Raw genomic sequence first — 27,876 nt, forward strand, 5'->3', positions numbered from 1 at the left:
AGGCAGATTTGCATTTTGGAAAGATTACTCTGATATTCAGGTGGGGTGTGGACAGGAGAGATTAACTGGAGGCAGAATGGCCTATTTAGAAGCTGGTAGAGGGAAAGACATCTGGCCTAGCAATTAAACTTCCAGTTAGGACACCCACATTCCATATTGGAGTGCCTGGGTTCAAGTCCAGGCTGCAGCTCCCAACTCCAGCTTCCTGCCTATGCACACCCTGGGAGGCAGCAGGTGATGGCTCAAGTAGTTGAGTCCCTGCCACTCATTTGGGAGACCCAAAATGGAGTTCCTAGCTCCTGGTTTTGGCCTGGCCCAGCTCTGGCCATTCCAGGCATTTGGGAGTGAACCAGAGGATGGAAGCTCTCTCTCTTTCTCTCTGTCCCATTGCCTTTCAAATAAAATTTTCTAAAGACTTATATATTTGAAAGGCAGTGTGACAGAGGGGGAGACACACACACGAGTGTGTGAGCAAAAGAGACACACCAGAGTGAGAGCAGAAGAGATGAGGGAGAGAGAGAGATTGAAATTGTCCATTAACTGGTGACTTCCCAGATGACTGCAACAGCCGGGTATCAGGGACACAAGCCCTCTAGCCATCATGTGCTTCCTCCCACACACATCATCAGGGAGCTGGATTGGAAACAGAGTGGTCAGGACCCAAACTGGAACTTCAACATGGGATGCAGATTCCAAAGTGATGACTTAACACACTATACCTCAATGTCAGATGCAAGTTAATTTAAACAATTTTTCTTTTAAAAAGAACTATTTGAATCACCCAGGGGTGGGGTAATAAATTCCAGACTATGCTCCAAACACTGGAACTGAGGAAAGACAGTGCCTGGGATACAAAGTCAGAGAAAAGACCACAGATCCGGACTACCCATTAGAGATGGGAAGGGGAAGTGGAGTTAAGTTAAGGCTGATACTATCCTGGTTTCTGAATAGTGAGACTGGGATGAGAAAGCAGGATTCTGTGGGAGGGGAAGATGATGACTTCAGAATTATTCAAGTTGAGTTTGAAAAGCACCTGGGCTATATAAAAGGCGATGCCTACAAAGAAATGGAGAGCCAGATCTGGAGGTTAGAAGAGAGTTATGAGCTGGAGATAAAGGTGGGCAGGAAATATCCATGAGCCTCAGGTTCGTGATCTGCAAAATGGGGATGCAATCTCTTTCCTCGAGCTACTGTGATGATTAGATGATGTAACGTGTTGAGTGTGCCTGGCTCCGTGCAGACACACAGCAGGTGCTCAGGAAGCACTGATTCTTTCAGCAGGTTCCACCCATGAGTTCCCACGTGGTCAAACCCACCAACGTCTTTGCAGCTGCTATTTCTTCCTCTAGTACTGGCAAGACCCACATCTGTGCTTCCAATGTCCCCAGTGCAGTGGTGGGAAGATGCTGCTAGAAGCAGTTGTGGAAAAGAGGTAGTGAAGGCAGCTCCATCCTAGAGCAGGAAGAGGGCTGAGCAGTTGGGGTACACAATGGGGAGAACTCTGTTCTGGGAAGGAGGGATACAAACTGCTTGCCCCAACCCAGCTGCCACCACAATTAGCAAATCTTGCTCGGTTCTAAGCCTCAGTTTCTCTACTGGTTCCGGGAGGGGTGTGCTTCTTAGGTCTGTCTCTGTTTCTACCTTTGCCTCCTTCTCTTTCCCAGGAAGCCTTTTGCCTTCTCTTGACCCACAGAAAACATCACTTCCTTGAAGTCTTGGCTCTCTTTGAGCCTCCTGGCAGCTCCTTCCTGGGGCAGAGCGCCAAAATCCCGACAAGACTAAGAAGAGGTTTTGGGAGTGGGCCAGGTCTGGGAAAACAGGAAAGATGACGCATGAAATTTCCCTCCTTCTGGCGTTGCTGGTTTCAGGGCTCCCTCAACTGAGTTTTCTGAGTACACAGCAGCCCTGGACTTTGCATCCTGGGCCCAACCTCCAGAAACTCCACTGCACTTACTGCATCCTTAGTTAAAGAGCTCATCAGATAGGCTTGCTCCTGGGTCCACTTGGCCGACAGCACCAAACTCCTGAAAAGCAAGAAGCACACGGATGAATCTTAACTGAGCACCCAGCCGGTTCCATGGGAGGAATTCTCTTCTCAAAGGAGCCTCCCTCCAGCTCTTGAGGGTAAGCAGTGTTCTTCTATTTTGCAGCCATGAAAATAGGCCCAGTTAGGCTACCCAAGGTCAGCCAACATCTTGGTATTGGCTCCAGGGAGGGGGAGGATTGGAAGGGAGAAGGATGGCTCTGAATTTGGGGCATATTCTTTGGTGGCCAATGAACCTTTCTTGGTTAGCATTTTGACTGTGCCACTTACTCCCTGTGGAATCTGGGCAAGTTCTGAGTGGACAGCAGTGTGGGGTAGCAGCTAAGAGCACAGGCCCGGGAATCAAATGTCAGTTCCACCATCCGCCGGTTCTGTGACCTTGGGCAAGTTCCTTTGCCTGTCTGCACTTCAGTATCCCCAGCTGTATAACAGCACAATAATAGCTTCTACCTCATCAACTCGTTGTGTGGATTAAACGCGATAATCCCTAGGGAGCACTTAGCACAGTGTCTGGCCCATGGTCTGGCTCCATCTGTGTGTGCTATGGTATGAATGCAGGCTTTGCTGACTCTGGCTATCACCTGTTTCCCAGCCTGTCACCCATCATCTTGGTGGCTCACTCAGCACTTGGCATTGGTAGATGCACACTGAAGGAGTGGTTGGGAATTGACTCAGTATTTCTGAAAACAGCCTTCTGACAATGCGTGGGAGTAGGATTCTGGAGGGAGATGATTTTCAGGAGTTTCCCAACCAACCAGCAAGTAATTATTTTTGCACGCTAGTAAGAACTTTAAAATAGTTCCAGACTGGAGTTTTCTCTTTGATTGCAACCTGTACAATCAGAAGCATATGTAGTCTCATAGCTATATAAGCTAACTCTACCTGTTATGAACTTTAAAAGTTACACCAGAGAGTTAGCGTGCTAAGCAATGCTACTTACAAAGGTGCCTACGATTTTTCTGAGTCATATCCTTGCAGGCTTTTCCTGAGCCTATATCTCATTTTTGAGCTCCACTGTGTGCACCCTCTCTGTTAGACACTGTAGGTTCCCGCAGAAGTAAGGAAGACTGTACCTTAGGGGCAGGCACAGTTGGGTGAGGAGAGAGACTTTCCTGGAACACTTAATCATCAATCAAAACTACCACGATACCAATGACTCACTCGCCCAACACACACGCATTATGCAGGGCTCAGGGCCTGGGAAACGATGAATCAAAGCCCTACCTGGCTTTGAAGACAGACCTGAGATCAAATCAGCAAGGAGACCCTCTGCTTTTGTAGTTCCCTGATTACTGTCCACCAAGCTTCAACGAGAGAGTAAAATCAGAGATGAGGCCTCGCCACGCAGAAAACAGCATCTTCCCAGGTTATTCATTTTGGAATGGAACTGAGCTGATGGAGCTAGCAGGCTGGTCTTATCAGAGTTGGTTTTTTTGACTTGGCGCAAATCCTCATTTGAAGAGTTGGGAGTGTCTTCCCGCCTTGAAAGGCATTCAACCAATCAATCACTCGTTCACAAAAGATATTTCATTAGAGTACGGTGGAATCACTCAATAAACAGGGCAGTCTAGGAAAAATAGAGCTGGGTCATCTGGTAGGTCCAGCAAATATTTACTTCCCGCAGCCCTCCCTACCGTGGGAGGAGCACACTTCCTCACCCTGTTGATATTAGGCTTGGCCATGTGACTTGCTTTGGTTAAAAGAATGTGTGTGAAGTGACGAGGGCCAGCTCCAAGGCACTGAGTATTTCCCCCTCCCCCCACCTCCCTTGAGCAACTCTCCTTGGCCTTGAAAACTCAGACGGGGGAGGAGTGGGGGGAATGAGAGGGTGGGGAGAGGAAGGGTTGGGAGTGGAGGTCCTTCAGGCTGGACTCCGACTCACAGGAAGCAGCCTTGCACAGCGCACAGCCTGGAGCTCAGCCTGGCCCAGGAGAGGCCTGCAGAGCCCCAGCTGACCCACAGGGCACTGAGTTTCTGGAAGTTTTTTTTTTTTTTTGATTTTAGCCCACCATGATAACTGTACACATTAATGGGCACAGTGTGATATTTCAATACATGTATACAATGTGTAGTGATCAAGCCAGGAGAGTTAGTCCATTGATCAGCTCAAACATTTATCTTTGTGGCAAGAATATTCAAAATCCTCTCTTTTAGCTATTTTGAAATGTAATAGTCATTGTTAACTATAGTCATCCTACGAGGCTCTAGAACACTGGATCTTGGTTCTCCTTTCTAACTGTAGTTTTGTACCTCTTTCTGTCCCTCCTCCTCCTTCCCCTTGAAAGTTGTTTCTTAGCAACTTTTTCAGCATTACAGCAAAACCTCACTAATGTGGATCATTAGCTTACAACTTCCACTGACGTTAGCTTGGGTCTTGAAAAGGACTTGGATTAGGTAGTATCTGAGCTGAGATCTGAATGTTTAGAAGGGGTTAGTCATGTGACCAGCTGGCAGAGAAAGGTCTAGGCAGGGGAACAGCCATTCCATGGTCTCGGGTCTAGATAAAACTTGGCCTGTTCGGAAATAGACATAAGGCTATGGGCTGGAGTGTTTGGTGAGTGAGAGGGAAGAGGACCCATATATTCAACACATTTCCACTTGGACATCTCTTGGATGCTTCAGACTCAAACGTCACATCCAAAGTAGAACTCATAGTCTTCTCTCAAATCTGCTCTGTTTTTTGTTTCCCCATTCCAGTCAATGACACCCATCTATCTACCCAGTCACCCAAGTCAGAAAGCCATATCCATTCTTAGCTCCTCCCTATCCCTTAACCCCACATCCAATGTGTCCTCAAATCCTGCCAATGCCACCCTGTTCATTCTTACATTTGCCCTCTTCTCTCCACTTCAGTTGAAGCCACTGTCATCTCTCACCTGGACCACAGCAGTAGCCACCTCCCTAGCTTTCCTTCCTTCTTTCATAACCTCCCTCTGATCAGTCCTCAGCATGCCAGCCCATGGTCTTGTTAAAAAATAAATCACCCCCGGGCCAGTGCTGTGGCACAGTGGGCTAAGCCTCTGCCCACAGTGCCAGCATCCCATATTGGTGCTGGTTAAAGTCATGGCTGCTTCTGTTCTGATCCAGCTTCCTGCTAATGCACCTGGGAAAGCAGTGGAAGATGGCCCAAGTGATTGGGCCCCTGCACCCATGTGGGAGACCCAGAAGAAGCTCCTGGCTCCTGGTTTTGGGTTGGCCCAGCTCTGGCTGTTGCGGCCACTTGGGGAGTGAACCAGTGGATGGAAGACCATTCTCTCTGTCTCTCCCTCTGTCTATAACTCTACCTGTCAAATAAATAAATAAATAAAATCTTTTAAAAATGTTAAAGAAGAAAACCAAAATTTATTTAAAAAAATAAATAAATCACCTATCAACTGATGAAGGCAAACAAGTGCTGGTACATCCATATACTGGGGGTATTGTTCAATGATTTTAAAAGAATGGACTAAGTTTTCAGATGGATGGTGGTGATGGTTGCATAACGTGAATATATTTAATTCTGCTGCATTGTACATTTTTAAATGGCCCAAATGGTAAATTTTATGTAAGGTATATTTTACTACACATAGACACACACAAAAGGAATGAGTTATCAAACCACAGAAAGGCAGGGAGGAACCTTAAATGCATATTGCTGAGTGGAAAAAACCACTTTGAGAAGGCTACTGTATGATTTCAATTATATGACATTCTGGAAAAGGCAAAACTGTAGAGGACAGGACAGAGATCAGTGGCTGCCAGCAGCTGGGGAGGGGTGGTGAGCAGGGACGGGTGGGAGGGTGAAACACACGGTATTTTTAGGGCAGTGAAACCATTCTGTATGATACTGTAGTGACGAGTTTGTTTCATTACACATTTTTAAAAATTCAGGGCACTGTACACCACCAAGAGTGAACCTTAGTGAAAACGATGGACTTGAGTCAATACCAAAAATTTTCCTAAAACAAACACTTCCGCATCAAGCTCCCAGACTCCTCTATTTATATCCCTTAGTGCCCCTGGCCTGAAAGGTTTTTCCCTCCTTCTTCCAGGCTTATCCTACTCATTTTTTAGGGTTCAGCTTATATGTCACCTCTTCAGAGAGGCCTTTCCTCCTTCCCCAAACTATACCAGGCCCGATATTTTCCCTTCTCTGTGGATTCTCTTTTTCAACGCTGTAGCTTTTGCACATTTGTAACTAGGTATTAATTATATGCATTTATTTGAATAATGCCTGTCTATCAAGCCCCATGAAGTCAGGGTTCGTGTCTATCTTCTTCATCTCAACCTCTAGCACTTGGTTAGTGCCTGGTACATGTGTGGTTGGAAATATAAGTTCACATATTTTATGATTCTATCTATATGAAATGACCAAAATTGATAAAATCAGGAACAGAAAGCTAGGGACTGGGGAAAGGAGAACAGGAGAACAAGGAGTGACTTTTTTTTTTTTTTTAAGATTTGTTTATTTAGAAGGCTGAGTGACAGAGACAAGGTGTATATGGGGGGAGAAGGAAGAGAGAGAGAGAGAAAGATCTTTCATCTGCTGGTTCACTCCCTAATAGCTGCAATTGTCAGGGTTTAACCAGGCAGAAGGCAGGAGCCAGCAAAGCCATCTGGGTCTCCCAGATGCGTGGTAGGGACCCAAGCAGTAGGGCCATGCTTCACTGCTTTTAGGACATATTAGCAGGGAGCTGGATAGGAAGTGGAGCAGCCAGAACTTGAACAGGCACTGTGATATGAGATGCTATCATTTTGGGCAGCTGCTCAACTCCTACCTCACAAGGCCACACTTTTTGCGTGGTGTTTTCACCTCAATTAAAAACATTGGGGTGGCGGTGGGGGGAGCAGGTAGTGGTGAGACATAATGGGTAAAGCTGCCACCTGCAGCGCCAGCATCCCATATGGGTGCTGGTTCAAGTCTCAGCTGCTCCACTTTCAGTCCAGCTCTCTGCTAATGCACCTGGAAAAGCAATGGAAGATAACCCAAGTGCTTGGGCCCCTGCACCCACGTGGGAGACCTGGATGAAGTTACTGGCCCCTGCCTTCCATCTAGCTCAGCTCTGGCTGTTGTGGCCATTTGGGAAGTGAACTAGCAGATGGAAGTTCTGTCTCTCTGTCTCTCTCTGTCTCTCTCTCTCTCTCTCTATCTCTCCTTCTCTCTGCGTAACTCTGCCTTTCAAATAAAATAAATAAATCTTTAAAAAACAAAACAAAACATCATGGGGTGGAACTTCAGTGCAGTGGAGTTCTTGGGTTCCAGTGCCAGCTCTGATTATGAATCTACCTTCCTACTAATGTGCACCATGGGAGGCATCAGATGATGGCTCAGCTAGTTGGTTCCCTGCCACCCATAGGGGAGAGCAGCACTGAAACCTGGGATCCTGGCTGTTGTGGGTATTTGGGGAATGAAACAGCAGACAGAAGATCTCTCTCTTTCAAATAAATTTTAAAAATAAAATAGAAACTAAAAAACCTCATCTGAGGTATGAAGCAATGCATTTCCTTTTTTGTTCCATTACTTTCCTCAGGTTCAAACTAGTGCCTTTGATTTTAGAAGTGGTTTTCACAACAGAAATGCAGAAAGAATGAAACCAGCTCATGCTGAACTTTTTATTACAGCAAATTTAAGTACATACAGAAGTGAAGGAATACTTACTTCTTTATTTAGCCACCTATCTACCTCTTCTCCCGTATTATTTCACTGCACATTTCAAACATCATATCATTTCATCTGTAAATGGTTCTGTATGTCCTCCAAATAAGAAATTTAAACATGACCACAATACCATTATTACACCTAGAAAACTCAACAACGAATTCTTATTTTTATCAAACATATAATCAGTGTTCAAATGTCCCATTGTTGCATAATTGAAAAAAACTGTAATGTGTTTGTATAAATGAGAATCCAAACAAGGCCCACATTTCTCTCTCTCTCTCTCTCTCTTTGAAGTGCAGTAGGCAGGATTTGGAGAGATTCTCCCTTTCTCTGTCTTTTGTTTATTTGCTGACAGGAATAAGATATGTGTTTTTTAGTTTCCTGCGTTCTGGGTTTTGCTGATTGCATCCCTGTGGCGTATGTTCACATAATCTCCTACCCCTCTATTTCATGTACCTAGTATCCTAATGGAGTCAAGTTAAATGCCTTTAGCAAGCTGTGAATGCTTCTACCTGGAGGTGCATTCCTTCTATGTGTTTCTCACTCTGTATAATTCCTAAGCATTGGGGTTTATGACTTAGATGCATTGTTTCACTAAAGGCTATAAAATACAAAAAGTAAAATTCTAATTCTTTTTAGCTTTTTCTCATTTATTAGCTGAAATATTTAATAAAGAGGACCTTCTTCTAACCATTTATTTGGTTACAGCAAATACAGTTTGCCTAGGAAAATGCTTGATTATTTTTTTCAGATTTATTTTTATTTGAGAGGCCAAATTATATATAGAGAGGGAGAGACAAAGAGAGAAAGGTCTTCCATCAGCTGGTTCACTCCTCAAATGTCTGTAACAGCCTGGACGGGGCTTGGCCGAAGCCAGGTACCAGGAACTTCTTCCAGGTCTCCCATGTGGGTGCAGGGGCCCAAATAGTTGGGCCATCTTCTACTGCTTTCCCAGGCCATTAGTGGGAGCTGGATCTGAAGTGGGCCAGCTAGGACTCAAACTGGTGCCCATATGGGTTTCTGGTGCTGCAGGCCGTGGCTTAATCTGCTATGCCACAGCGCCGGCGCCTTGTTTCTTTGTTTACCAATTTTAAAAATAATAAGTTCATTTACTAAAATAGTCAAAGATGTGGTGGAAAGGATTTAGCCTTGCTGTTATGTCACCATTTGGGGGGCTGGAGCTGTGGTATAGTGGGTAAAGCTGCTGCCTGCAGTGCCAGTATCCCATGTAGGTGCCGCTTAGAGTCCCAGCAGCTCCACTTCCCATCCAGCTCTCTGCTATGGCCCGAGAAAGCAGTAGATGATGGCCCAAGTCCTTGGGCCCCTGCCCCTGCGTGGAAGACCTGGAAGAAGCTCCTGGCTCCTGTCTTCGGATCGACACAGCTCCAGCCATTGTGGCCAGTTGGGAAGTGAACCAGCAATGGAAGACCTCTCTCCATCTCTGCCTCTCCTTCTCTTGGTATGTAACTCTTTCAAATAAATAAATAAATATTTGAAAAAAAAAAAAAAAAGACACCATTTGGGTTGCTCACATCCCATGTTGGCGTGCCTGGTTTGAGTTTCAGCTTCCTGCTAATGTGTACCCTGGGAGGCAGCCAACAATGGCTCAAGTTGTTGGGTCCCTGGATTGAGTTCCTGGCTCCTGGCTTCAGCTTGGCTCAGCCTGGGCTGGTTAGGGCATTTGAGGGAGTGAACCGGCAGGTGGGAGTTCTGTCTGACTTTCCATTATTCTCTTTCTCTTTCTGCAATAATGTCATGAGTGCCACTTGTCACACAGCTTGACAAGGCTAATGCGATGTTTGGGGCATGGGGAAGAATCACACAGAATTGTGATAGGCTTTTCAATGATTTATTATTCAATATTCATACCACTCAATGTATATATTCAATGTGCACATCTAAAGGTCAATACCACTCAATATGTCATTAGTCCAGAGGTCATAACACACATTTAGGAGTAAGACAACCTCTAGAAATATCCAGCAACAGTAATAAGTATAACATATACAAAGCATAAAGGCATAATCAATCTAAACACTCACGGCTAAGGATGTAATATGAATACTGTGTTCTCAAGATTCACATCACGGTCATGAAAAGTCAAAGTCCAAAGTCCAGAGTCCAAAGTCTCCAGATCTCAGAACAGTTACTTACGGGCACGAGTTGTGGGATGACTGCCACTCTGGGAAGTAGGCTCGGAGTTCTGAGGCAGACGGCAAGGTGAAGGGTTAGAGAGGTCACCTGATGAGAAGTCAGTGTCAGCTCCGGCTGCCACTGGGATGTCCAGGCGAGGTTGGCTCCAGCAGAGCGGCAAGCAGAGCTTCAGTCAGTGGAGACTCGGGCAGAGTTTCACTCGCACTGAGCCATGGTCCCCGAGGGGATGAAGAGCAGTGGTGAGGCTTGCCTTTTTATCCCCACTCTGGGGTAGGTGGGCAGTGAGTGTGTTCTAGGGCATCACCAATCACAGACTCATCTTTTTGGGTGTCACCAACCAGATGTTGGTGTCTGGGTGTGACCAATGGTGTGTTGAGGGTCTTCCAGTTGTGGCCAAAGTAACTCCATTTTGGTTTTGCTTTTTCTTTTTGGGTTAGTGGTGCTCTGTAATTCTTTTGGGACTCCTGTGGGATTCCCCACAAATAATAATAATACTCAAAGGAAATCTAATGTGGTTTTCCATTTTTTTTTTTTTTTTTTGACAGGCAGAGTGGACAGTGAGAGAGAGAGACAGAGAGAAGAGAGAAAGGTCTTCCTTTTTGCCATTGGTTCACCCTCCAATGGCCAATGCGGCTGGCGTGCTGCGGCCGGCATATTGCGCTGATCTGAAGCCCGGAGCCAGGTGCTTCTCCTGGTCTCCCATGCGGGTGCAGGGCCCAAGCACTTGGGCCATCCTCCACTGCACTCCCGGGCCACAGCAGAGAGCTGGCCTGGAAGAGGGGCAACCGGGACAGAATCCGGCACCCCGACTGGGACTAGAACCTGGTGTGCCGGCGCCTCAAGGTGGAGGATTAGCCTATTGAGCCATGGCGCCAGCCGGTTTTCCTTTTTTTGTAAGCATAATTTATTAATTTTAAGTCTGTTTGATTTTGTAGCATGGGCCTCTTCGGATTGGCTCTGAGTCCTTTTGACATGACCCTGTTGTTTGAACATTTTTTGTGCCTCACCTTTTTTCTTTTCTTTTTGAAAAATTTTTTTCTTTTCTTTCTTATTTTTTTAAAGATTTATTTATTTATTTGAAACGTAATGTTAAGGAGAGAAGGAGAGACAGAGAGAGATCTTCCATCCACTGGTTCACTCCTCAAATGGCTGAAACAGCTAGATCTGTGACAAGCTGAAGCCAGGAGCCAGGAGCTTCTTCCTTAGGGTCTCTCACATGAGTGCAGGGGTCCAGGGACTTGGGCCATCTTCTGCTGGGTTCCCAGGCCTGTTAGCAGGGAGCTGGATTAGAAGTGGAGCAGCTGGTGCTGCAAGTGTGGCTTAATCCCCTGCACCACAGAGCTTACCTTTGATCAACCATTTCTCCAAAGAGCCTGGTTCTTTGATGGAAAATGTTATTTAGCTCTTCTGCAGTCTTTCTCTAAGGATGGTTTAGCTACTGCATTGCTCATTGTTTCTAGCCCTTTTCAGTTCTTTTTTTTTTTTTAAAGATTTATTTGAAAGACAGAGTTACAGAGAGAAGTAGAGACAGAGAGAGAGAGAGAGAGAGAGAGAGAGAGAGAGAGAGAGAAATCTTCCATCCACTGGTTCACTCCCCAGGTGGCTGCAATAGCCGGAGCTGAGCTGATCTGAAGCCAGCAGCCAGGACCCAGGAGGCAGGAGCTTCTTCCGGGTCTCCCACGTGGGTGCAGGGGCCCAAAGAGTTGAGCTATCCTTTACTGCCTTCCTAGGCCATAGCAGAGAGCTGGATCGGAAGAGGAGCAGCCGGGACTAGAACCGGCGCCCATATGGGATGCCAGTGCCATAGGTGGAGGCTTAGCTTACTATGCCACAGCTCCAGCCCCATGGTTTTTGTTTTTGTTTTTCAAGATTTATTTATTTTGCTTGAAAGAGTTAGAGAGAGAGAGAGAGAGAGAGAGAGAGAGAGAAAGTCTTCCATCTGCTGGTTCACTCTCCAGATGGCTACAATGGCCAGGATTGAGGCAAATCAAAGCCAGGAGCCAGGAACCAGGAGCTTCGTCTGGGTCTCCCACATTGAGTACAGGGGCCCAAGGACTTGGGGCATCTTTTACTGTTTTCCCAGTCATGTTATCTGGGAGCTGGATTAGAAGTGGAGCAGCTAGGACTCGAACTGGTGCCCATATGGGATGTTGGCATTGCAGGAGGTGGCTTTACCCATTATACCAGAGCACTGGCCCCTTCTCATGTATTTTTGAGATCAATTCCTAGAAGTAGCTTGATAGGTAAATGTGTATGTAATATTGGCTTTACAGATCCTTGCCCAAGAATGCAATTGTGTGAACTTTTTCACACTACTTCTCTGGGCCTTATTTTCTCATCTATAAAATGGGAGTTTCATGGCCAGTGCCGTGGCTCACTAGGCTAATCCTCTGCCTTGCGGCGCCAGCACACCAGGTACTAGTCCCGGTCAGGGCGCCGGATTCTGTCCCGGTTGCCCCTCCCTCTTCCAGGCCAGCTCTCTGCTGTGGCCCAGGAGTGTAGTGGAGGATGGCTCAAGTGCTTGGGCCCTGCACCCCATGGGAGACCAGGATAAGTACCTGGCTCCTGCCATCGGATCAGCGCGGTGCGCCGGCTGCAGCGGCCATTGGAGGGTGAACCAACGGCAAAGGAAGACCTTTCTCTCTCTCTCACTGTCCACTCTGCCTGTCAAAAAAATTAAAAAAAAAATAATAAAATGGGAGTTTCAATAGTAATTACCTGAGAGGGTTGTCAGGAAGATTATGTATGGCAGATATATGCATGTGTGTGTGTATGTGTGTGTGTGCGTGCACGTAATTTAAATATACTTGAAAAGGAAGAGAGACAAAAATGCAGAAAGAGACAGGAAGTTAGAGACATTTTTCCATCTGCTGGTTCATTCCTCAAATACCTACAACAGCTAGAGCTGGGTCGGTCAGGCTGAAGCCAGCAACTATGAATTCAGAACTGGTCTCCCACGTGGGTTGCAGGGACCCTAGTACTTAAGCCATCATCTGCTGCCTCCCATGGTGCACATTAGCAGGAACTGGAAGCAGAGCCAAGGCTAATATGGGATGCAGACATCCTAAGTGGCATCTTTTTTTTTTTTTAATTAATTTATTTATTTAATGAATATAAGTTTCCAAAGTACGAATAATGGATTACAATGGCTTCCCCCCCATACCGTCCCTCCCACCCACAACCCTCCCCTTTCCCACTCCCTCTCTCCTTCCATTCACATCAAGATTCATTTTCGATTATCTTAATATACAGAAGATCAGCTTAGTATACATTAAGTAAGGATTTCAACAGTTTGCTCCCACACAGAAACATAAAGTGAAAAATAATAGATGATTTTTTTTTAATGATGATGAAATCAGATCAGACCTATTGTCATGTTTAATCCCAGTGAGAGTCAAGTTGGGAGTTGATAGTTTCTTTTTTTTTTTTTTTTTTTTTTTTTTTTTTTACAGAGGATCAGTTTAGTATGCATTAAGTAAAGATTTCAACAGTTTGCACCCCCATAGAAACACAAAGTGAAATATACTGTTTGAGTACTCGTTATAGCATTAAATTTCAATGCACAGCACATTAAGGACAGAGATCCTACATGAGGAGTAAGTGTACAGTGACTCCTGTTGTTGACTTTACCAATTGACACTCCTGTCTATGGCATCAGTAATCTCCCTATGCTCCAGTCATGAGTTTCCAAGGCTATGGAAGCCCTCTGAGTTCTCCGATTCTTATCTTGTTTAGACAAGGTCATAGTCAAAGTGGAGGTTCTCTCCTCCCTTCAGAGAAAGGTACCTCCTTCTTTGAAGACCTGTTCTTTCCCTAAGTGGCATCTTAACTGCTATACCAAACACCTGTCCCTGGACTAGTGGTTTCAAAGTACTTAGAATAGGCCTGACACATTGGAGGTCTTCAGTAAATGTTAACTGCTTTTATTATGATTAACAAGGGGATCTAGGACTGGCATTGTGGAGCAGTGGGTTAAGCCATTGTTTGCAATGCCAGCATCCCATATCAGAGTGCCGGTTTGAGTCTGGATTGCTCTGCTTCCTATTCAGCTTCCTTCTAAAGTGCCTGGGAAGGCAGCAGAAGATGGCCCAAGCACTTGGGTCCCTGCCATCTATCTGGGAGACAAGTATGGAGCTTCTGGCTCCTGGCTTTGGTCTAGCCCAGACCTGGATATTGTGGCCATTTGGGGACTGAAGCAGCAGATGGAGTATCTTTCTTTCTCACTCTTTCCCTCTCTCTCACTCTGCCTTTTAAATAAATAAATATTTTTTAAAAAATAAACATTGGGAGGCACCTTTCCTGCCTTAAATGTAGGTCTATCGCTGTGCTGTCCAATGTGGTAGTCACTTGCCGCATGTGATTAATGGTTACCACATTGGAAAGTCTAGCTACCTAAATTTCCATCATTGCAGCTAGTTTTATTGGGAAGTGTTGGTCTATTCTAGACCCCAGTGAAATTGCACATTTGGAAATGTTAATTTGACGTGCAGGGAGTGCAGGGTGCAGACCCTGGTGCTCGAGGCCAATCATAGTATCCCTCATATACAGTACACAATGAACGGGAGGGGGCCCAGATTGACCTTCTGAAAGTTTAAGACAGCTGCCTGCATCCGCGTGGCCATCCAAGTCTGTCTTATGTTATTGTTTCTTCTCCCTCTCCTGCAGCTCTAGCTCCTCCACCCCCTGCATTCGGTCTGTTTCCCCCAAGTCACAGCCTGCCTCATGCTTTGGATCTCTTTTCTGGGAGCCCAACAGACCCCAACTTGGCTGGTCTATTTGTCCAATGGTTGGATCAGGACGGCTGCCTGGAGGTAGAGGCAGCCTGGGCAACCCCACTGGTTTCTACCAAGGTTCTGCTGGCTGTTATTTCCTGTTTTCAATAGCCAGGTCTCTGGGCCTATCAAAGGGCGTCTGCTTTAGAAAAGGAGGAAGTAGAAGTGCTCGGGGTCTGCGAGCTGGGTTGACGGGACATTCTGCACACATCCAGGCTGAAACTTGCAGTACTCAGTCCTCCTTAGGTGGCTGTGCCCATCCTACAAACAGCCCTGCCAGAGGCCTCCCCCAGAATTGCAAGGCCTGTGGAGCTGAGTGACTTAAACCTAGAGGAAGCACCCCTGTTCTGTTGTCCTTGGTTCTGCAGGGATGATGTGAGCATCTCATTGCTGTCCTCATTACATTCCATGAATATTTATTGGTCATTACTCTGAGCCACATCCTGAGGACACCAGGGTGTGCAAGACAGTTGAAGCCCCTGCTCCTTGGACACACATCCTAGTGGGAGAGACAGAAGATAAGCAAGAAAGGGAGGTCATGACCCCCAGAGCTGGCCCAGAGGTTGGGTTCTAATAAAGAAGGTTCTTCAGGATTGGAGAAGCAGTGAGTGTTGGGCAGGGAGAGGCCAGGAAGGAGAGAGAAGTGTTACCAGCATGGCTGCGAGCTCCATTAAGTCAGGGACGGTGCCCAACTTGCCCTCCACGGAGTCTGCGATGGTGCAAACTGGGGACTCATGGCTGACTCACCTTTGGAGCAATGCTGCCTGAAATGGGGCAAGGCAGAGGCTTCTGAGCTGGGCTTGCCTTGTGGTCCCCACAGATGTCCCTGTTCCTTGGGGCTTGAACCTTTTTCCCAGGTGGGCCAGCTTTACTGCCACTCGCATTCTTTCTCTGGTGTTTCCCAGTGCCCCTGAACACTTCCAGCGTAGTCCAGCTCAGGGCCCTTAAGGCTTAGCCCTTTGTCCAGTGGAGACATCAAGTGGTCAGAGCCTGGAAAGGCAGCGGTGAAGCCGAGGACATGGAGCCAGGGTGGCAGTTGCTGTCAGAGCCCTCCTGCCAAGCTGAGCCTGACACTCTCACACTGAGTGTCAATCCTGGACACACACTGAGCCCTATCCTGGCTTATTCCACCCACAGAACAAGACCCCTGGGGGCTGGCATTGTGGCACACTGGGTTAAGCTGTGGCCTGAAGTGCTGTCACCCAATATGGGTGCCAGTTCATGCCTTGGCTGCCCCACTTCTGATCCAGCTCCCTACTGATGCACCTGGGAAAACCAGCAGAGGATGGCCCAAGAGCTTGGGCCCCTGGACCCATGTGGAAGACCCAAAAGATGCTCCTGGCTCTTGGCTTCAGCCTGGCACAGCTCTGGTTATTGCAGCCAATTGGGAAGTGAACCAGCATTGTAGCATAGTGGGGTAAGCCTCTGGCTGCAATGCTGGCATCCTGTGTGGATGCTAGTTCGAGTCCCGGCTGCTCCACTTCCAATCCAGCTCCCTGCTAATGTGCTTGGGAAAGCAGAGGAGAATGGCTCAAATGCTTGAGTTCCTGCACCCACATGGGAGACCTGGAAAAAGCTCCTGGCTCCTGGCTTCGGATTGGTGCTGTTGCAGCCAGTTGGGAAGTAAATCAGCAGATGGAAGACCTCTCTCTCTCTCTCTCTCTTTCTGCCCCTCCTTCTCTCTCTGTGTAACTCTGAATTTCAAGTAAGTAAATAAATCTTTTTTTAAAAAAGTATTTATTTACGTACTTAATGAAAGAAGAAGACAGAGAGTGTGAGTGAGAGAATGTCTTATCTGCTGGTTCACTCCCCAAATGCCTGGGAGTGTGAAACTCAGTTGAAATTCCCCTATGTGAGTGGCAGGAACCAAGTATCAAAGCCATCACCTGCTGCCTCCCAGGGTCTGCATTAGTAGGAAGTTGCAACTGGGAGCAGAGCCACAACTTGAATCCAGGCACTCTGATACGGGATGCAGTTGTCCCAAGCGGTAGCTTAACACTGAGCCAAAAGCCAACCCCTTAAGCAACTTTTTATTGAAGTGTAACATATATTCAGGAAAGCGACCATATCACAAGAATTTTCACAAACTAAGCTCATTTATGTAACTAACATTCACTGCCAGCTTCCCAGAAGCCCTCTCTCCATTTATTTATTTATTTTTTTGACAGGCAGAGTGGACAATGAGAGAGAGAGACAGAGAGAAAGGTCTTCCTTTGCCGTTGGTTCACCCTCCAATGGCTGCTGCGTGCACTGCGCTGATCCGATGGCAGGAGCCAGGTACTTATCCTGGTCTCCCATAGGGTGCAGGGCCCAAGTACTTGGGCCATCCTCCACTGCACTCCCGGGCCACAGCAGAGAGCTGGCCTGGAAGAGGGGCAACCGGGACAGAATCCGGCGCCCTGACAGGGACTAGAACCTGGTGTGCCGGCGCCGCAAGGCGGAGGATTAGCCTAGCGAGCCGCAGCCCCGGCCCCTCTCTCTATTTTTTTTTAAAGATTCATTTTAATTTATTTGAAAGACAGAATTAAAGGAGAGGTAGAGCCAAAGAGAGAGAGAGAGGGGTCTTTCATCCACTGGTTCATTCCCCAAATGACCGCAATGGCCAGAGCTGAGCTGATCCGAAGCCAGGAACAAGGAGCTTCTTTCAGGTCTCCCACACTGGTGCAGAGGCCCAAGGACTTGGGCCATCTTCTACTGCTTTCCCAGGCCATAGCAGAGAGCTGGAATGGAAATGGAGCAGCCAGGACTCGAACCAGCGTCCATATGGGATGCCGGTGCTGCAGGCCAGGGTTTTAACCCACTGTGCCACAGCGCCAGCCCCCAGAAGCCCTCTCTTAATCCCTTCTTCCCACCTCCTCTCCAAGGGTAACCACTAGTGTGACTTCTATTAGGATATATTAGTTTTGTCTGGTCTTATAATTCTGTATATTTGAAATCATACTGTGTATATTTTTTAGGTCTGGCTTCTTTGTAGACATATTCATTTTTAATTAACACAATGACTGTACACATTTACAGTGTACAGTATGATATTTTAATACATATGTACAATGTGTAATGATCAGATAAAGATAACTGGAAGCTCTATCACTTCAAACATTTATTATGTCTGTGTGGGAACATTCAAAGTCCTCTCTATCAGCTACTTTGAAATGTGCAATTAATTATTGTCACCCACAGTTAACCCCATTGTGCTTCTAGAGCACTGGAAGCTAGTCTTCCCTTCCAGCTGAAGACCTATACCCAAGCAGTATTTGCTTTCCATTCCCCTACCCACCATTCACAGCCTCTAGTAACTGTTATTCTATCTACTTCTATGAGATTGACTTTTTTGTTAGCTTCAAGATACAAGTGAGAACATGTGGCATTTGTCTTTCTGTTACTGACTATGATTCTGTTATTTCACTTAACAAAATGTTTTCTGGGTTTATCCATGTTGCCGCAAGTGACAGGATTTTATTCCTTTTTACAAATGAATAAGATTCCGTTGTGTATAGAAATCACATTTTTAATGAAGATTTATTTATTGACTTGAAAGTCAGCGTTACACAGAGAGAGAAGGAGAGGCAGAGAGAGTGAGAGGTCTTCCATCCTTTGGTTCACTCACCAGAGGGCTGCAACAGCTGGAGCTGTGCCGATCCGAAGCCAGGAGCCAGGAGCTTCTTCCAGGTCTCCCATGTGGGTGCAGGGGCCCAAGGACTTGGGGCATCTTCTACTGCTTTCCCAGACCATAGCAGAGAGCTGGATGGGAAGAGGAGCAGCCGAGACTCAAACCAGTGCCCATATGGGATGCTGGCACTGCAGGTGGTGGCTTCACCTGCTATGCCACAGCGCTGGCCCCAGAAATCACATTTTTAAAAATTGCCACTCTTTTTTTTTTTTTTTGACAGGTAGAGTGGACAGTGAGAGAGAGAGAAAGGTCTTCCTTTGCCGTTGGTTCACCCTCCAATGGACACCGCGGCCGGTGTGCTACGGCCGGCGCATCGCGCTGATCCGAAGCCAGGAGCCAGGTACTTCTCCTGGTCTCCCATGCGGGTGCAGGGCCCAAGCACTTGGGCCATCCTCCACTGCACTCCTGGGCCATAGCAGAGAGCTGGCCTGGAAGAGGGGCAACCAGGACAGAATCCGGCGCCCCGACCGGGAATAGAACCCGGTGTGCCGGCACCACAAGGCAGAGGATTAGCCTATTGAGCCACGGCAAAATTGCCACTTTAACTTTAAAAAAAGGATTTATTTACTTATTTGAAAGGCAGAGTTGCAGAGGGTGTGTGTGTGGGGGGGGAGAGAGAGAGAGAGAATGAGAGAGCGCTTCTGTCTGCTGGTTTACTCCCCAAATGGCCACAATGGCCAGGGCTGGGCTCTGCTGAAGCCAGAAGCCAGGCACTTCATCCAGGTCTCCCACGTGGGTGCAGGGGCCTGGGTACTTAGGCCATCTTCTGCTGCTTTCCCAGGTGCATCAGCTGGATTGGAAGCAGTCAGCACTTGAACTGGCACCCATATGGGATGCCAGGATCACAGGCAGTGGCTTAACCCAGTATGCCACAATGCTGGCCCCAACACCACATTTTTAAAATTCATTCATCCATTAATGGACAAATAAGTTTATTCCATATCCTGGCTGTTGTGAATAGTACTGCAACTGCACATCTCTTTGACATGCTGATTGCAGTTCCTTTGAATATATAGTCAGTAGTGGAATTGGTGGCTCATATGGTAGATCTATTACTTGTTTTGAGAGGAAGCTCCATACTGTTTTCTATAATGGCTATACTAATTTACATTCCCACCAACAGCATATGAGAGTTCCTCTTTTTTTTGCATCCTCACCAGCATCTGTTAATTTTTGTCTTTTTGATAATAGCCATTCTAATTGGGGTAAGATGATGTCTCATTGTGGTTTTGCTTTGCATTTCCCTGGTGATTGGTTCTGTTGAGCATTTTTCAAATGCCTACTGGGGAGTCTGGCTTTGTTTGCTCAAAATTATGTCAGTGAAGTTCTTCCGAGTTACTATGTGTAGTTGTTGATTGTTCATCCTTATTGAAGTCTAGTATTTCACTGTGTGAATTTATATCACAATATGGTTACCCATTCTGGTGTCAGTGAACATTGGGTGTTTTTCCATTTGGAGGTTATTATAAATTAAGTGATGATGCTATGAATCTTTTTCTTCTTAAGATTTTTATTTATTTATTTCAGAGGTAGAGCTATAGACACAGAGAGGGAGAGACAGAGAGAAAGGTCTTTAATCTGCTGGCTCACTGTCCAAATGGCAGCAATGACCCAACTGAAGCCAGGAGCCAGGAGCTTCTTCTGGGTCTCCCACATGGGTGCAGGAGCCCAAGCACTTGGGCCATCTTCCACTGCTTTCCCAGGCCATAGGCAGAGAGCTGGATTGGAAGAGGAACAGCTGAGACATGGACCGGCACCCATTTAGGTTGCCAGTATCACAAGCGGAGGCTTAGCCTACTCTGCCACAGTGCCATCCCCAATGCTATGGATCTTGTATGTCTGTTGGTGAACATAGGTAGGCATTTCTGTATCTACAGTGAAGTTGCTGGGGTACAGGGTATGTATTTGTTTAGCTTTGGTAGATGCTAACAAATATTTTTCTGATGTGGTTGTATGAATTTAAATACTCCACTCAGTATGCAAATTCCAGCTGTTCCACATCTTCACCATTTCATTGAAAAGTTTGTATCTGTTCCATTTTAAACTTTCTGGATGGAGTGTACCGATAACATCACATTTTGGATGAGCATGCAATGCAAATAAGCTTATCTGGATGTCTTGGTTTTATTGTTAACAACTATAGGTAAACTTGAAGGGATACTGACCCTGCTATCTTTTGTTTTTGACAGGGAGAGTGGATAGTGAGAGAGAGAGAGACAGAGAGAAAGGTCTTCCTTTTCCGTTGGTTCACCCCCAATGGCTGCTGCGGCTGGCGCACTGCAGTTGGCGCACTGCACTGATCCAAAGCCTGGAGCCACATGCTTCTCCTGGTCTCCCATGCGGGTGCAGGGCCCAAGCCATCCTCCACTGCACTCCTGGGCCACAGCAGAGAGCTGGACTGGAAGAGGAGCAACCGGGACAGAATCCGGCACCCCGACTGGGACTAGAACCTGGGGTGTCGGCGCCACAAGCGGAGGATTAGCCTATTGAGCTGCAGCGCTGGCCACTGACCCTGTTATCTTATTATTGATACTGAGAAAGGAGTCAGCTCCACATTTCTAAAACCCAATTAAAAGGCTTTAGTCATTTCGGCAAAAACTTATAAATATCTGAAATTCATAAATTCATCAAGGACTGCTTTCATCATGTAACTCTTTATTCTTAGTAACCCTTATCTGAAAAAGCATTTTGGAGCACTTGACCTTGGAGGATTCTCCAGGAAGGAACTGTTTTTGCTAAGCTGGAGGCTTTAGCAGGGACCTTCACTGAGGAGAGTTGTAAGAAACAGCCATGGGAAACTGGCTGCTGGATTTACGGCAGGATCTCGATGAGGACAGAGTTCATTCATCTGTCCAGAAGAAATTTCTTCTCCATCTCCATAGCAGGAATAGGCATTTTCCTTGGGAGAAGCTATTTTACTTTCAGCTGATAGGCCTCACGAGTCACATGATGGACCAACCACCTTTTTTTTTTTTTTTTTTTTTCACAGCAACTCTTAGGAGGCTTAACGTCAGATGTGTAACCCAGGGTTTCCAATACCTAGGCTTCCATAAACTACATTGTTTTCACTAACCTCACCTGACTGCTCTTAGTTTTCTTTCTCCCACTTCCCCTATGTCCTTATTCCTTCACCTTCCTGATTTTTACATTTTTTTTCCTCCTGAGTTATCAGCTCTTACGCTGGGCACATCAGGAATATGGAAATTACAGTAGTTAAGTTGCCTTGGAGAGTCCGATGCTGGGATCAGCTCAGCCTGTTCAGAGAAATGCAGAAGCTCCAGGTGGAGACAGGACAGCTGCAGGCACCAACACTTGTCACCTGGCTGGATGTGGTCCCTAACAGTGTCTCCCTTCCCAGCACCGCCTCCTCGCCACACTCCTGCCTGGGGATTAACTGACCAGGTTCTACTCTTGGTATTTGACCAGCCTCCTCCAGCGGACTATAAAGGCTGGACCATTTCCTACGTGTCCTGAAAGCAAAGGCAACAATCAGTCTGTCATTTAAACAAGAGGAGATTTACGACCTTTGGCTAAAAGAACTGTTTTTACAAGAGCAATACTTGATTGGTTCCCTGCTGGGGCAGCTTCCAAGGAGTCTCCTGAGTGTTTATTTCTGTTGTTCCTGTATTGTCTCTGTGGTTGAGTCCGGACCTGGGGCCAGCAAGTCAGGTAACTACAGAGGGGTGAGCAGAAAAATCTTGTCTAAACTCTGGAGGAAGGATTCAAAGGGATAATTCTCTCTTTTTTTCTTCTTTTTTTGAGATTTATTTATTTGAAAGTCAAAGAATGAGGATCTTTCATCCACTGGTTCATCTGCCAATGCCCACTACAGCTAGGGCTACACCAGGGAACAGGAACTCCATCTGTGTCTCCCACATGAGTGACAGGAACCCAAATACTTGGTCCATCATCTGCTGCCTTCCAGGCACTTTAGCCAGAAGCTGGATCAGAAGCCCTGAATAGCTGAGACTCTAACCGGGCACTCTGATAAGGGATTCGGGTGCCCCAAGCAGCGGCATAACCCACTGCACCTTAATGCCTATCCCAATTCACTTGTTTATCTTCTCACATTTTGCCAAAATATTTTTGGACGGAGAAACGCGGCTGCTTTCCTGCCTCTCTTGTGGTAGAGCATAGGGGCAGGGGATTCACAGCACTGTAGGAGTTTATCAGGCTAGGCCACTGAGCAGGCAGAACAGTGGCTCTGCGAAGAAATTCCACACATGAATCCCTGCAACCTGTGACTGTGTTACTTACCTCAACAGGGCCAAAGGGACTTGGCAGCTGTGCTTGAGTTAATGACCTCGAGATGGGAAGGTGATCCTGTATTATCCTGCTGGGCCAGACCTCCCCACAGGGTCACAGTCCCGGCGAGGCAGGGCCAAAGCCCGAGACAGAGAAGTGATGCTAGAATTGGAGGCCAGAGTGGCATGGTTGCTGGCTTGACGGGGCTGGGGGGTGAGGTGGGGCAAGGGCCATGAGCTGGGGAATGCCGGCAGCTGGTAGAAACTGGGAGAGGCGAGGAACAGATTCTGCCCTGGAGCCTCAGAAGGAATGTGACTCTGCCTTGATTTTAGCCCAGTTCTGACTTGCAGGCTGATGAGATACCTTGTATTGCTTAACTGGTTAGGTTGTTACAACAACAACAGGAAATGGGGCGGGCACACACACACACAACTTCAAATATATCTTGGGGAGTTTTTCTTCATTTAGGCAAATATAAGCAGCCGTATAAAGAAAAGAGGTGTCCCGGGAGCCGGGGTCTGGTCAGTTAGAGCCTTAGAGCCTGTCTAGGCACATGGAAGGAGAGGTGAGAGCTGCTCTCCAGGGCTGCCCCCGTGGCGAGGGTCTGACCAGTGCTCACTGCACATTGGAATACAGGCCCCTTAGGTCCCCATCAGCCCCAGACTGATGGTAACAGCAAACACGTATGGAGAACTTACTCCAGGCCAGCACTTTATTCAGGGTTAGCTCCGGGAATTCTCACTAGAACTCGGCAAGGCTGGCTCTGCTCACCCTTGGCTGACTGTGCAGCCCCGGGGATTGGGTCACCCAGTTGCACCTCCGAGCTTCAAGGTCTCAGGATGCCAGCATGAATGCACTTGGCTAGCACCACATCCACTTTTGTCTTAGTCAATTTGGGCTACTGTAACAAAATTCCAGGAACCAGGGGGCTGAAAAAGCAGAAATGTGTTTCTCACAATGCAGAAGACTGGAAGTCCAAGGTCAAGACAGCAGCAGATCCAGGATCTGGTGAGGTCATTCTTCCTGGTCTGCAGCCAGCTGTCTTGGATTGTCATATACTGGGAAGGGTTGGGGGGTGGGGGAAAGGAGGGAGCTCTGGCATTTGTTTTTTTCTTTTTAAAGATTTTATTTAGGGGCCAGTGCTATGGCATAGTATGTTAAACCTCTGTGTTCAGTGCTGGCATCCCATCAGGGCAATGGTTCTCGTCCTGGCTGCTCCTCTTCCCATCCAGCTTTCTGCTAATGGCCTGGGAAAGCAGCAGTAGATGGCCCAAGTGCTCAGGCCCCTGACCCTGCATGGGAGACCAGGAAGAAGCTTCTGGGTTCAGCCTGACCCAGCCCTGGCCGTTGTGGTCATTTGGGGAGTGAACCAGTGGATGCAAGACTTTTCTCTCTGTCTCTCCCTCTGTCTGTCTGTAACTCTACTGCCCAAATAAATACATAAATAAATTTAAAAAGATTTTGTTTATGTATTTGAAAGGCAAAGTGACACACACACACACACCCACACAGAGAGAGAGAGATCTTCCATCCACTGGTTCACTCTCCAAATGGCTGTAATGAAGGGCTACGGCTGGGGCTGGCTGAAGCTCCATCTGGAGCTCCCACATAAATGCCAGGGGCCCATGCACCTGAACTGTCTTCTGCTGCCCTCCAAGACACATTAACAGGGAGCTGGATCTGAAGTGTTCTGCTGGGACTCTGGAACCAGCGTTCTGGTCGATATGGGACGCTGACGCCGGAAGCGGCAGCTCAGCCGCTGTGCTGCATGCTGATCCTTTGTTTCTTTTTCCTCTTTTTTTTTTTTTGAAAGATTTATTTATTTACTTGAAAGTCAGAGTTACACACAGAGAGAAGGAGAGGCAGAAAGAGAGAGAGAGAGAGAGAGGTCTTGTATCTGCTGGTTCACTTCCCAATTGGCCGCAATGGCCAGAGCTGCGCTGATCTGAAGCCAGGAGCTTCCTCTGGGTCTCCCACATGGGTGCAGGAGCCCAAGGACTTGGACCATCTTCTACTGCTTTCCCAGGCCACAGCAGAGAGCTGGATTGGGAGTGGAGCTGCCGGGACTCGAATTGCAGCCCCATATATGGGATGCTGGTGCTGTAGGCTGGGGCTTTAACTTGCTGTGCCACAGCGCTGGCTCCCCCCTGTTTCTTCTTATAGAGCACTAATCCCATTTATGAGGACCCTACCTTAGTGACCTCATCACTTCCCAATGGCCCCACCTCTTAATACCGTCAAGCTGGGAATTAGGCGTCAACATTTTTTTTTTTTTTTGACAGGCAGAGATAGACAGTGAAAGAGAGAGCTACAGAGAGAAAGGTCTTCCTTTTCCGTTGGTTCACCCCCCCAGATGGCCGCTATGGCCGGCGTGTTGCGGCCGGCGCGCTACGCCGATCCGAAGCCAGGAGCCAGGTGCTTCTTCCTGGTCTCCCACGCAGATGCAGGGCCCAAGCACTTGGGCCATCCTCCACTGCACTCCTGGGCCACAGCAGAGAGCTGGACTGGAAGAGGAACAACCGGAACAGAATCTGGTGCCCCAACCAGGACTAGAACCCAGTGTGCCAGCACCACAGGTGGAGGATTAGCCTAGTGAGCCACGGTGCCGGCCTCAACATATCTTTTTTTAAAAGCTTTATTCATTTTACTTGAAAGTTACAGTTACACCGAGAGAGAAGGAGAGAGAGAGAGAGAGAGAGAGAGAGAGAGAGAGGTCTTCCATCCACTGGTTCACTCCCCAATTGGCCACAACGGCCAGAGCTGTGCTGATCCAAAGCCAGGAGCCAGGAGCCTCTTCCGGGTCTCCCACATGGGCGCAGGGGCCCAAGGACTTGGGCCATCCTCCACTGCTTTCCCAGGCCATAGCAGAAAGCTGGATTGGAAGTGGAGCAGCCAGGACTCGAACCAGCGCCCATATGGGATTCTGGCACTGCAGACGGTGGCTTTACCCACTGCGCCACAGTGCTGGCCCCTAATAAAACATTTTAAGAAATTATACTTTCATTTTATTTTAAAGACAAAGAGAGAGAGAGAGATGCAGAAAAAGCTTCCATTCCCTGGATCACTCCCCGAATGCCTACAACAGCTAGGGCTGGGCCAGGCTGAAGCCAGGAGCAGGGAATTCAACCAATGTGGGTGGCAGGGGCCTAAGTACTTGAAGCATCATTTGCTGCCTCCTTCCTTTTTAGCAAGGAGCTTGAATGAGAAGCAGAACTGGGATTTGAACCCAGAAAACAGTGTCTTTAACAGCTGCATCAAATGCTTGCCCTGGGGCCAGCACTCTGGTGCAGTGGCTTAAACTGCTGCCTGCAGTGCCAGCATCCCATATGGGCACCAGTTCAAGTCTCGGCTGCTCCACTTCCGATCCACCTCCCTGCTAATGCACCTGGGAAAAGCAGCAGAATGCGGTCCACATCCTTGGGCCCCTGCATCCACATGGGAGATCTGGATGAAGCTCCTAGTTCCTGGCTTTGGCCTGGTCCAGCCCTGGCCATTGTGGCCATTTGGGGAGTGAACCAGTGAATGGAAGATCTCTCTCTATATTTATCTTCCTCTTGCTCTGTAACTTGCCTTTCAAATAAAATAAATAGATCTTAAAAAAAAAGCCCGTCCCAATTTTCGTGTGAAATAGATTAAACAATATATTAAATTCATTCGTTCACTCATCCTTTTTTTTTTTTTTTTTTTTTTCAGGCAGAGTGGACAGTGAGAAAGAGAGACAGAGAGAAAGGTCTTCCTTTGCCGTTGGTTCACCCTCCAATGGCCGCCACGGCTGGCGTGCTGTGGCCGGTGCACCGCGCTGATCCGAAGACAGGAGCCAGGTGCTTCTCCTGGTCTCCCATGGGGTGCAGGACCCAAGCACTTGAGCCATCCTCCACTGCACTCCCTGGCCACGGCAGAGAGCTGGCCTGGAAGAGGGGCAACCGGGACAGAATCCGGTGCCCCGACTGGGACTAGAACCCAGGGTGCCGGCGCCACTAGCCAGAGGATTAGCCTAGTGAGCCGCGGCGCTGGCCATCACTCATTCATTCTACAAACATGTGTCATGCTACCGCTTCTACAAGGTTGAATGTCACGTGCTAGGGATTCCAGCAGAGAAAGCAGGTACGGAAAGGGCTCCAGTATGCAGAGTTGTTGACATAGTTACTGTCTGCTCCCCATCTGCCCCAGCTCTTTGGTGCCCCCTGCCCTATTGAGGTATCTAGGGGGGGTCCAGCTCACTTTTCCAGATCCCCTCTCTTCTCATAGGCAGGGAGGGGTTGAGAAGCAGAAGTGAAACCTCATTGGATGCTCTGGTGATCTCAAATACATTTTCATCTCCAGAGTCTGGGTGAGAGGGCCTGGGCCTGGCTGCCACTTCTGAGAGTCCAGTGGGCCTTGTTCAGGGTGTATGCTGTGCCCAACAGGATGCCATGATCAGCCAGTGTCTCTTTTGGAACCATCCCCCACGCAAGGCAGGTGGACAGGACACCTGGCTGTTGTAACTCAGCTCTTTCCCTTGCAATTCACTCAGCTGGTGAAGGCAACTGTTTGTTGAATGAACAGATGAGTCTCATTTGGGTTCCAAGCCCAGGTGGGCAGCTCAGCAGCTGCGAGGCCCCGAGCAAACTGCTTTCCTTGCTGAGTTTCCTCTTTGTCATCATCAAGAGAGAACAATGAGACCCACTAGGGTTGTACCTTCACTCATCCGTTTCACAGTTTTGCTTTAAAACCGTTTTTTTTTCTTTATTGTGAAATAAACACAAAGGAAACCGCACAAGACAAATGTATGATTTAATGAGGTATCCTAAGGCAAACATCACTGCAACCAGTGTTACAATGTCTCCCCAAGGTAAGACAGGACTTTGCAAGAACCTGCATCCCCAACTCCCTCGAGATGACTCTCCTTTTCTTAGCTCCCTCACTTCCTCTTATGATGAATGAGTAACATGACATTTTAAGTAATAACTTTCTTGTATATTTTATCAGGCAAGTGTGTATCCTCAGATACTATTGTTTAGACTTGCCCATTAAACAAAACATATCTTTTGGCTCGGGTGTTTTACATAGTAGTTCAGACACCACTTGGGATGCCCATATCCCATATCAGAGCACTGGGTTCAAGTCTTGCCTTCAATTCCAGTTTCCTGCTAGTGTGCGCCCTGGGAGGAAGCAGTTGATGGCTCAAGTACTTGGGTCCCTGCCACCCCTGTGGGAGACCCTGAGTGAATTCCCAGCTCTTGATTTTGGGCTGTCCCAGCCCTGGCTGTTTTAGGCATTTGGGAAGTGAACCAGCAGATGGGAGATCTGTCTTTGTCTCTCTCTTTCTCTCTGCCTTTCAATAAATACAAATAAAAATACATCTTTAAGG

The 27,876-nt window shown here is 47.4% G+C and overlaps 2 long non-coding RNA genes across 2 annotated transcripts; one reads left to right on the forward strand and one right to left on the reverse strand.

The window, feature by feature from the left end:
• Positions 1-3,667, reverse strand: LOC138844301 (uncharacterized). Its single transcript, XR_011379896.1, has 2 exons — positions 3,269-3,667; positions 1-2,024 (listed from the first exon to the last, which is right to left on the reverse strand). It is a non-coding gene; the product is annotated as an uncharacterized lncRNA (long non-coding RNA).
• On the forward strand, positions 1,986-27,876 carry LOC127491115 (uncharacterized). The gene is made up of 3 exons (XR_007919622.2): positions 1,986-2,124; positions 20,471-21,950; positions 26,220-27,876. It is a non-coding gene; the product is annotated as an uncharacterized lncRNA (long non-coding RNA).

This window comes from Oryctolagus cuniculus, chromosome 11 (genome assembly GCF_964237555.1).
Source record: "Oryctolagus cuniculus chromosome 11, mOryCun1.1, whole genome shotgun sequence".
Classification (NCBI taxonomy): Eukaryota; Metazoa; Chordata; class Mammalia; order Lagomorpha; family Leporidae; genus Oryctolagus; species Oryctolagus cuniculus.